Consider the following 11,527-nt stretch of genomic DNA (forward strand, 5'->3'; position numbering starts at 1 on the left):
TGAGAAATTAAGAAAACTTTTTGCATCTGGTAGGATGCTTCATCCCCAGCATTAAAAAATAATTTAAAAAATCGAAGTAATAAGAAAAAAGCAATGTCTCTGTAAAATGTATACACATTCTTGTTCTAAAAAAACATCGTTGGTTCAGACTATGAGAACCTCAATCTTGTGGTGTTTGTGGATAATTCACACTTGGGATATTCTTGTTCTAGATAATCAGATTTAGTGAAAAATATGATCACTCACACTTGTGATTTTTGTGGAAAAGCAACATTATTGTGAAGTTTTTGTATATTCTTGTTTTGACATACTTGTGAAGTGTGCGGATATTCTTGTTCTCAAACTTAGCGACACAAATGAGAATTCACACTTGGGAAAAGCCACATCTGGTTCTAAAAATATAACTAATAGTACATAGGAGAACACACATGAAGAGAAGTAAAAACCTAATGGGAGAATGTTTGGCATCCAGTAGAATGACAAATTCACAGCAAGAACAAATTCATAAGAAAATAAAAATGTGGGGAAAACCACATTTGTGTGAAGAGTGTGGGTACTCTAGTTTTAAAAAGTCATATTTAGTGACACATATAAGAACACACACTGGGGAAAAGCCACATTCTTGTAAAGTTTGCGGGTATTCTTGTTCTGAAAAATCAAATTTAGTGAAACATATGCGAACTCACACTGGGGAAAAGCCACATTCTTGTGATGTTTGTAGGTATTCCTTTTCTAAAAAATCAAATTTAGTGCAGCATATGAGACGTCACACTGGGGAAAAGCCACATTCTTGTGATGTTTGTGGGTATTCTTGTTCTGTAAAATCAAGTTTAGTGAAACATATGCGAACTCACACTGGGGAAAAGCCATATTCTTGTGAAGTTTGTGAGTATTCTTTTTCTCAAAAATCCAATTTAGTTCAACATATAAAAACTCACACCGGAGAAAAGCCACATACTTGTGAAGTTTGTGAGTATTCTTCTTCTGAAAAATCAACTTTAGTGTCACATATGCGAACTCACACAGGGGAAAAGCCATATTCTTGTGAAGTGTGTACATATTCCTGTACTATAAAATCAAGTTTAATGAAACATGTGAGAACTCACACTGGAGAAAAGCCATATTCTTGTGAAGTTTGTGGTTATTCTTGTTCTGAAAAATCAAATTTAGTGAGACATATGAAGACTCACACTGATCAACACGAAAGATATACTACAACGTATAAAAATGTTTAATGGGGAAGAGGAAAATTATGTTCTCAATTTCTTTACTAACTCAGTGTTTGAGAGATAAAGAACTTTAATAGAACATTCGAATATCTATGTATCTCATATAGACTTCAAGTGTTAGCCCCAAGGTCGCGGGCCCTTGATTTCTGAGAACTTCGACTGAACTAAAATAAAACAAAAAAAATGGAAAACCCACACTTTGGATAGAACTTGAATGCCTATTAGACACTGTCTTCCAGTGTCTAAGGTATCTCTGTACAGGGGTTTGTCAGAACAACCTGGCATGAGGATACTTTTCCATAGAAGTAAACCCTGACCAAATATTCAAAATCACATAGTATTCGCTGCACAAATAAGATCTCCTTTCTATAGCTTACCAACCTTAGCTTTTATGAGGAACGGTGAGGTTTCCTCAAGTAATAGCATGAAGATGGATACTCCACCAGAGTAGATAAATTCTTGTCCTGGAATTAATTAAAACCAACAGACCAAAATACTACAATGTATGAAAATTATGTTCTCTATTTCTTTACTAACTCAGTTTTTGAGAAATAAAGAACTTTAATGGAACTTTGGAATATCTATGTATCTCATATAGACTTCCAGTGTTGTGGGCCCCTTGAACTTTAACTGGAGTAAAATAAAACAAAAAAGCAAAAAGCCACAGGCATGTGAGGTGTGTGGACATTCTGTTTCTGAATAATCAAACTTATTGAGAACGCACACTGGGGAAACGCCATATTCTTGAAAAGTGTGTGAGTTCTCAAAAATCACGGTTAAATAAATATATGAGCAGTCACACTTGTGAAAAGGTATTTGACAGTATGCCTCATTCCTGATAATGCGGGGTCTGGAGCTGTGTAATGTCCATGAGAACATCAAAAAACAAATGACAATGTGGCAAACATCTATTGCTCTACACCACAAAGGGACAGTCTTCAAATATTAGCATCCAGCGAGGAATATTTCAAGGCGATAGCATATCACCATTACTATTCTGCCTTGCAATCGATCCACTCAGCAAGCTTCTAAAAAATGTGATGAGGTGGATCCAATTCCAGTAGAGACAAAAAAAGATGAAAGTGAAAGAGTGAATCATTTGCTCTTCATGAACAGAAAAAAACACCTTGACTCCCTGATAGAAATTGTTAAAACGTTTTCAGAGGATATCTGCATGGAGTTTGGATTTTCAAAATTTGCTAAATGCACAACAAAAAGGGAAAATAAAATCCGAAAATATTCAGATAAATGACAGCCTCATTCAGAATTTGAAAGAGGATTCCACATACAAATATCTCAGCATTGAGGAAAACATCAATGTGGAACACGAAAAAATGAGACGTAAGGCAGAACAAGAATATACAGTACGTCAGAAAAAGATCCTCAAATCTGAACCAACCCCTAAAAACAAAAGTACGACTATAAACCAACTTGCAATACCTGAGATAACGTTCTGTTTCGATATCATAGATTGGCCTCAATATAACATAAACAGGCTCGATACAAACACTAGGAAACAACTATCCCTACATAAGGTAACATACCGAAACCAATGCATGGACAGGATATACCTACCACGAAAAGAAGGGGGCTTAGGCCTCACTGAATTCAACCATGCATACCGAGCCACTATAGTAAGCATGGGCTAATATATTAAAAGTTCACCGGACGTGACAATGCAAATGGTGAAAGACCATCATGATAACCTTTCTCAATAAACCTCAATCACAAAGCTTGTTGAAAACTTTGGAGGAGTCATACCGGAGAACACAGTTGATGTACACAATAAACCACCGACACAGATTACAAAAATCAAAAGAAAAAATAAACCAAAAAATAGATAGAGGCAGGAAAAGAAGGATGGAAACAAAATAAGCGAGCAGGGAAGTTCCTAAAGGAGCTGAACTAGGAGTACATATACAAGGATGCTTCACTCCAATTGCACAAGAGTGGAAGAAAATCATGTTTAATTTTCGAATTTTGAGCGATTATTCGAAAAATAGGTAACTTTACACAAATAGAGAGGATTTTGTTTTAGGTTTGAGTGATCTGTCCGTGATTTTTTATATTCATATACTTTCATAGAAATGTTTCTGTTGTGTCAAAAAAACTATTTTCTACATTTTTTGTAAAGTTGTTGCAAAATAAATAGCATTTAAAACTACTTAGAACACACAAACAAAAAGGCAGGTAGATGGAAAAGTAACTTTATTTTTATGGTAAAATTTATTTATTGTATATTTAGTTTTTATCCTTGGTCGCGTGTTAGCTTCACTGCTTGATTCCTGAATACTTTTAATAAAAAAAACAGTTTCTGCATATTATATATTTCCGTCTGCTACCGACTTAAATCGCAACGCTAAAAGTGTGCGTATTAAAAAAAGCACAATATTCTATGTACAAGAACACGTTATATGAACATTTTAATAATAGTTTAAAAAATGTAAGTAAACCTCCTTTTTTTTCAATAACAATGTTATCATATCTATACAGGCGCACACTCTAAGCAAACAACGAATTTCACGACGTGGAGGTTTCGATCGGTTGTCTAAAGCGTCTAATCCGCGCATGCGCACAAGAGAATTTCATTAAGAAAGTGTAACTGTGAATTTCCAAGCAAGTTTTATTTGTGTTTTTATATGAATTTGAGGATACCGACATTAAACTTAATGATTTTATAATGTACATATTGAAAAAATAAAATAATATTAAAAAAAACAAACCTATTATTTTTTAATTTTATCATTAATATTGTATAGAAATAACTTGTGGGTGCTGCAGTCCCACAGCTCCATGCACGAGCCGCCACTGCAAATGTTAAGCAAAAAATCAATAATTAGGCACAAATCCCACTCACAAAATGGAGGCGAGGCTGTGTACGTATTTATTTCTTAAAGGCTTATCCATAGCTAACGTTTTTACACGCAACAATCACTCCAGGGACTGTCCTATTTACTTGAATCAAATCAATGAGTTTATATACTAGAAAAGATTATGTTCAATGCAAAGGTTACTGATATGGACATGCAGATTAGATACAATCAGAACGGGTGAATAGAAGTGGATGATAAACTGATCTGGAAAAATCGCTTGTTTTGTGACGCGTACAGAGATGGACGATTGGAGAAAAGGGAAACTAAGAGGCTTTTGCACAACGTCGGTGAGAGTTGTAGACCTACGGACCAGAATTAGGTTCTTTACTTATCAGTAAAAGGATATCTGATATTGATTGAATGATCGGGGTTAGCGCATATGCAGACCCTACACTTAGAAATAATGCACCAGAATCGTACACATTTTGGCCAATCGCAAAGGTCAACCCAACCGCAGTGAAATGGAAGGGTCTCACTCTGGAGAAACGACCTTATTGATCGCCGTAACCTCGATGCCAGGTAAGTATACTTATTATATTTAGCCTTTTGTCCCCGGCCTTGGCATTATCTATTGCCAAGGCCTCATTTGGGGGTACGAAAAAAGCTTAGGCACTAAGGCCAGTAAGGGGGAGTGGGGAAAAAAGGGAGTCTTTTCTAGTTCTTAGCTAGACTTGCGTAAGATAGCAAGTACTTTATTATAAAACCTACACTAGAGTTTCTATCACGCACTCTTCTGCCTAACATTCTTACCAGGACCTACTTAAAATAACAGCTCCCCAGCTTACGGGATGGCAGGCGACATCACACTGTGAAGAAAAAAGCATAAAAAACATATAATAATATTTACACGTAACTTAAAAAAAATATATTTACAAACTAAAGGGTATTTTTTTTTGTAATGGGGGTGAGATGATGGGGAGGGGGGCAAACTAGAATACACCCAAAAAGAAAGAAAAAGAAAACAAATGAACAAAATGCCTATGGGGGCGGGTTAGTAAGGGGACGCTCCCTACCTATTTGCTGGTCTGTCGTATGAAACGCCCACTGCCTTCCGATCCTCTTCCCCCGGGGGGAAAGGGTGAAAGCAAGCAGGTCGTTCCCAAAGGGGAGTGGAGGAACTAGGGACATGTATAAAAAATAAATTAGGGTCGGGGACAATAGGGATGGATGGCGTCTTCCAAGATAAAGTACGTAATGGGCGAAATAGTCCTGGGACAAAATAAAACAAGTGGACTTTTGGGCATCTTTGGAAGCTCTCCTAGTGCCAATCTATCAAAAAAATAAAAAGCTATGGGAACAGGATCCACACGCATACTACCCTAACCTAGGCCCTATAAAAAGGACAAGCTATCCACTCTTGGTGGTTACTTACCTATCTAGCCTTAAACCTACCCAATATTATAAGGTGAACCTTATATTACTTGTCTTGATGGGGCTGGGTTCCGAGAAAAAAGAAACCTCAGCACCCCAGGACCAATACCACTAGGGCGGAAACACGAACTGAAATCTAGCGCCTCGTTGGATGCACAAACTAGTGTTGTGCACCCATCTCCTATCAAAGGCGATGTGGGGCAATCTTTTCCAATCACATCTGATTTTCGTTTTAAGTTGATGCTTAAAACGAACAACCAGATCCTGATCAGAAACAGATTGCTCCCTATAGACAATGTCCAGGTGTGAAACCCACGTCACTAACCTAGCCACCGCTAGGATCGCTAGAAACACCGCCCATTTCTCCCTGTCAAACGGCGGATCCACATTGTCGACTACGTACGCCAAATAAAGTGGCACCGACCGTTCGGGGTCGATGCGAGCCGTTACCCCTTCGACATACTCCCAGAGACTCCGCACCCCACTGCAAAGAAAGAATGCGTGTTCTCTCGTCTCCTCCTCTTCTTCATCATTGCAGCGTGGGCACGGGGGATAGTAGTAATCCCTATCCCAATCATCCCTGGCTAGTTTGCCAAAGAGTGGCAGCGCGTCCCGGACTAGCCTCCACGTAAGTGAGAACTCTGCATTGTTAATATAGCTACTGGCAGGCGCCCAACTCCACAGCGAAAGAACTTCCCCCCTCGACAGATGTAGCCGCTCCACCAGCGGGTCTTTTGCAGTCCCCTCCACTAAATCCCTATATAGCCTCCACCTAGGCCGTGCAGGGTCACTGGACCCCGGCAATGCCCTAAGGGCAGCTCGGCATTCGGTCAGGAAACACCTTTCCCCCGCCGGTATTCTGCGACCTTCAGCGGCAGGGTTGGATATAAGCCGTGGAAAGCTTGCTCCACGACTGGTACCCAGGGCGTTTCCTCCATCAATGTCCGACTCAGGAACGCCAATCTTTCTGCGTGCTTGTGACTTTGCAGATCAGGCATCCCCAAGCCTCCCTCGCTAAGCTTCTGTGTACAGACCTGTCTGCGGACATACGGCTTTCCTCCCTTCCAAAGAATTTTGAAAAGGAGACGCTCTAAAGTCTTACAGCGGTCCGCAGGCAGGGGAAGAACAGATAAATGGTAAAGGATCAGTTTCCTCCGAATCCAAGTCCTTAATGACGACTCGACCTTAGTCTGTACTTCCGACCAATTAGTGTCCAGCTGGAGGTCCGGCCCGAACTACACACTGAGGATCTTTACTGGGCGATCTGTCCAGCCGAACGCGCCTGGAAGCGAGTTTACCCCGGTCCAGGCGCCCAACTGCAGGCCAACGGACTTGCTGCGATTGATCACGGCCCCTGTGACAACTTCGTACTCAGCGATCGCCTCTATCACCGCTTTAATATCGATCCGTCGTGGTCATCGGCGTACGCGGACACCCTGGCAACTTTGCCGCCAGGCAGAGCTATGCCGCGTAGGACTGGTCTCGCCGCCTCGTCCCTTAATTTGCGAAGGAAGGACTCCAACGCCAGGACATAAAGCAGAGGCGACAGCGGGCAACCCTGCCGCACCGACCGGGAGACCCCAAAGGACTCCGACAACCAACCATCTACTTGCAGCAGCACCACCACGGGATCACAATACAGGGTGGAGATCCACTTGCGGAAGTCCGGACCAAAGCCGGCGGTTTCCACAACAGCCCTCAGGAACCCATGGTCCACCCTGTCGAACGCCTTGGACTGATCTAAATTGATCAGCGCGGCTTCTGTGTCGTCTTCTACCCCCTCTAAGATCGTGCGAATCAAGTGCAGATTGTTTTGAATCGATCGACCCTTCACAGTGTAGTTCTGATCCGGTTTGATCAACTCGCCGATAACAACCTGAAGTCGGTTCGAAAGAACGCAGGACAAAATCTGGAAATCTGTGTTAAGCAGAGTGATGGGTCTATAGTAGTCTAGATTCCCCCCTCCATGTTGGTTCCCCTTCTTCAGAATCGTGACCACTCCTTTGGTTACCTGCCTCGAGATCGAGTCCTGGGCAAACCAGTGGTTAAACACGCCCGTCAAAAGGGGCACAAACATGGGCGACAGCCTCAAGAACAGTTCGTAAGGTAAACCATCGAGCCCCGGAGATTTGTTGTGACCAACCTGCTTCAACGCAGTAATGACCTCACGCTCCGTAACCATCCCCTCCCAGCTAGCCGCTCGGGCCGCAGTAAGGCGGGGCGAGCCAGCTAAATAGCTGCCAAACTCCTGGCCGCAGAGTCTGGGTAGTTTGGTGAAGCGCTCCTCCAAATGTTGCCGAAACCCATTACAGATCTCCCGTGTCGACACGAGAGAGCGCCCTCCCAGGTTATTCACCTCCCGAATGTACCCATCCGAGCCGCGTCTTAGGGCGGCCTTACGCTCAACATCGTCAACGTTCACGGCTTCGTTGGAGACTCTTTTTAACCTAGCCCTAACTACCTGACCTTCATATCGCTCGCTAGCCAAGCGATTGAGGTCCTCCATAACTAGAGCTAGTTCAAGGAAATCCCCCCTGCCACCGTCCGGGTCAATCTATCCTCTAAGTGCCTTTTGGTCCCAGCCCTAGTTAACGCAAGGCGTTGGCTGTATTGGACACAAAAGCGCCTAATGGTAGCCTTAAGATTAACCCACCATCTACTCCCGGTAACCGCCCCCACTAATTCCCTCTGAATTAGTGACATCAGCTTCTCGCGGAAGTCGATCGACTCCAATAAGGAGACGTTCATTTTCCAGTAACCAGCCAACCTATGCCTATTACCTAGTTTCAAACGGGCCAACACGAGTTTGTGGTCCGAATGACCTAACCAGTGGAACGTGGGACAAGATAGAAAATCTATATCGCCCCATTTAATTAACATCCTGTCCAAGTATGTACTTGGACCGGCGGCCGAGCTAGATTGCCACGTCCACATCTCCCTCCCGGGGTGATCCAGACGGAACCTATCGACCAGATCGCACGAGGCCATCAGGTCAGACAGGCTGTACTCCACTCATTCTTCCTCTTCGTCTTCGCCGGCTTCTGTCCTTCTTCCTTCTGCTGGTCTGGTTTTTTTCCTCGGCTGCTTCTTTTCTTAAAGGACAGAAGCGGGCCATATATCCAGGCTTCAGGCATTGCCAGCACAGCGGTCTTCGTCCTTCCACAATGATAGCCATGTTCCAGCCCTCACACGTCAGCTGAGCGGGGATCTGTTGGAAGTTTTTTCTGTCCACTCTCATGTAGTTCTTGTAGGTCCCCGTGGTGATGTTCCGCAAAAGGAGATCCCACGTGGAATGGTATCTCTTCACTAGATACTGGGCCAGGATCTTCAATTCTCCAATTACTTCGATAATCTTTTCCAGGGAAACCCCGGTGAGCCCCTTTCCTCCGGCATAAAAGGTGATGAAGGACAGCGTTCTCTCCTTGATGTCCTCCATAGTACCGGGCAGGGTCCTGATCGTATTCCCCTCCACTTTCACTCCCGGTACTTATTCTCCAACAGCTCCTTACAGTATTCTGGAATCTTGGTGTTGCCGCTGTCCTTCTTCACCCAGGCTCCTGACATCTGGGGCTCCCCTGGCGTGTTGGTCCCGGCTGTCTGCTGCTGTTCTCTCTGCGCCGGCGTTATCGGGGAGTCGTCGCTAGTGAGGGCTGGCCACTCTACTCCGCTGGCTGGCGTCATTGCTGGTGTTGCTGATTGTCTTGCTTCCCTCGAGGAGCACCCAACCACCACGATGACGACCTTGCCTTTCGCAACTCTCGCACTTCGACCTTCTGGGGGCTGCTAGCTTCCGACTGAACCTGTCTCTCGTCGTCCAGGACCCACCATTTCTTCACCGGTTTCCTTGTTTTGTGGGAGACCTTTCCGCCAGGTGCGCCCTGGACGACATTCTTCCACAAAGCCAACTGATTTATCACAGCGTCAGCCCCCGAAGTCCCACTGAGGTCCACGTCGCTAATGCTGGAACTGGGGGTGGCGACCCCCGAAACCGACACTGGAGAGTCATCGGGCGTGAAACTCCCCCTTCTTACTACTGGAGCACCACCGGGCGTGGTGCCCCCCGTCAACAGCACTTAGATATCACCAAAAGTGATATCCATGGGTTTTGGCACTGGAGTGCCACCGGGTGTGGTACTCCCCCTTCTCGGACCTGGGGTGTCACCGGGTGTGACACCCCCCCCCTTCTCGGCACTGGGGTGTCACCGGGTGTGACACCCCCTTCGCGTCACTACACCAAGGGCGTCCCCCATGGTGTAAGAGGCAGCCGCGTGCCTCTTTTTTGTTGGCCCAGTGCCCTTCACCGACCCGCCGATTCGGAAGCTAGAGGGCCTTTGCCAAAAAAGGCATGTCGGTAACCTCTAGTCCTGTCGGCTGCTTAAGTCGGATCCGGACACTGAACAACCTGAAAAGAAGAAAGAAAGCAAAAAAAAAGTGAAAAAGAAAACTGTGCCTTGAGGCTAGACAAGAAGAACCCTTAAATGACCAAAAAGCTGGCCAAGTGGGCGGCGCAGAGGACTTGTCAGGTCTTAGCCTAGTAACTGAGAACAGATACTACACTTTTATCTAGACGCCCGTCTCTCACACTGTTTTGCAATTTTTCCTAGAGAAGCCCGGGAAAGTTGTTTTTCCAGCCTCCAGCATCCGCCATAAGGCCTTTGCTCTCCCTCCCCTATTTGGCCGAACGAAAGTGATCAGATTCGGGGCGTCGGCGAAATTGCGGGGGTCTGTTACTTCCTTCTTGTCGATGGTTGTTAACTTCTCTAGCTGTCGGAGGTTCTTTTTTTGTGTACCATTCAGGTCTCCGACAGCTAGTTCTGCATCACAAAGACGCTCCCCAGGCCAAAAGGGATATTTCCTTGTTTTTTCTGTACTGGAGGACGCCTTTTCTTCCACAGGTTTCTTTGCCGACGTCGCTTCTTGGTCTTCCGGAGTTATTCTTTCCGGCTCCGGAGTATTGAATAGGGGAGGGGTAGGCTGAGCGTCTTCTTGGGTGAGTGATGCTTGAGGCTCAGCTTGAAGGTCTTTTTCCATATACTCAGGAGGAATCTCTTCGATATTCTCTTCTGGAGGAAGCTCCTGTGTGACTTCTTGGGGAGGCTCCTTTCTTTCTCTTTTTTCTTTTTTCTTGTTCTTCGGAGTGTTTTCCTCCCGTTCCGATTCTGAGGAACTTCATTGGAGTTTCCTCTTAGCAGTCGCCGCAACTGCCCTCGGTGTTGTAGGGGCCACCTCCATCTTCTTGCCCTTCTTTGCGGCGACTGTACTCCACTCGTTCTCCCCCTTCGTCTTCACCGGCTTCTGTCCATCTTCCTTGGGCTGGTCTGGTTTTTTAGTTGTTGCTGCTGCTTCTTTTCTTGAAGGACAGAAGCGGGCCATGTGTCCGGGCTTCAGGCATTGCCAGCACAGTGGTCTTCTTCCTTCTACGATAACTGCCATGTTCCAGCCCTCATACGTCAGCTGAGTGGGGATCTGGTGGAAGTTCTTCCTATCCACCCTAATATAAATCTTGTAGGTCCCCGTGATGATGTTCCGGGGACCTTTGACCGGGTGCACCCCCTCTACCTGACCGAACTGTGATAATGTCGCACCCCGCAGATCCTCCCCGATAAAGCACGGGACTCCCAGCACGGTGACTGTTACTCTTCTTCGGGACAGGTACTCAGGCCGCAAGCGAATGTCTTTTCACGTGAGGTCTCCCTTTGCCCAACTGATCGCCACCTCCTTTGATGGCAAAAGGAGATCCCACGTGGAATGGTATCTCTTCACCAGATACTGGGCTGGGATCTTCAATTCTCTGATTGTCTCTATCATCTTCTCCAGGGAAACCCCGGTGAGCCCCTTTCTTCTGGCGTCAAAGGTTATGAAGTACAGCGTTCTTTCCTTTATGTCCTTCATAGTACCGGGCAGGGTCTTGATGGTGTTTCCCTCGACGTATTCCCGGTACTTGGTCTCCAGCAGCTCCTTATAATAATCTGGAGTCTTGTTGTTGCCGCTGTCCTTCTTCACCCAGGCTCCTGACATCTGGGGCTCCCCTGGCGTGCTGGTCCCAGCTGTCTG

General features: G+C 45.2%; 1 non-coding gene across 1 annotated transcript; it reads right to left on the reverse strand.

Annotated features, from left to right (window-relative positions):
- Positions 1 to 4,466: 4,466 nt before the first annotated feature.
- LOC145271650 (U1 spliceosomal RNA) lies at positions 4,467 to 4,629 on the reverse strand. Its single transcript, XR_013866052.1, has one exon. It is a non-coding gene; the product is annotated as a U1 spliceosomal RNA (small nuclear RNA).
- Positions 4,630 to 11,527: the final 6,898 nt, after the last annotated feature.

The sequence above is a fragment of the Euprymna scolopes genome, chromosome 46 (genome assembly GCF_053919585.1).
Source record: "Euprymna scolopes isolate OS-2025 chromosome 46, ASM5391958v1, whole genome shotgun sequence".
Taxonomy (NCBI): Eukaryota; Metazoa; Mollusca; class Cephalopoda; order Sepiida; family Sepiolidae; genus Euprymna; species Euprymna scolopes.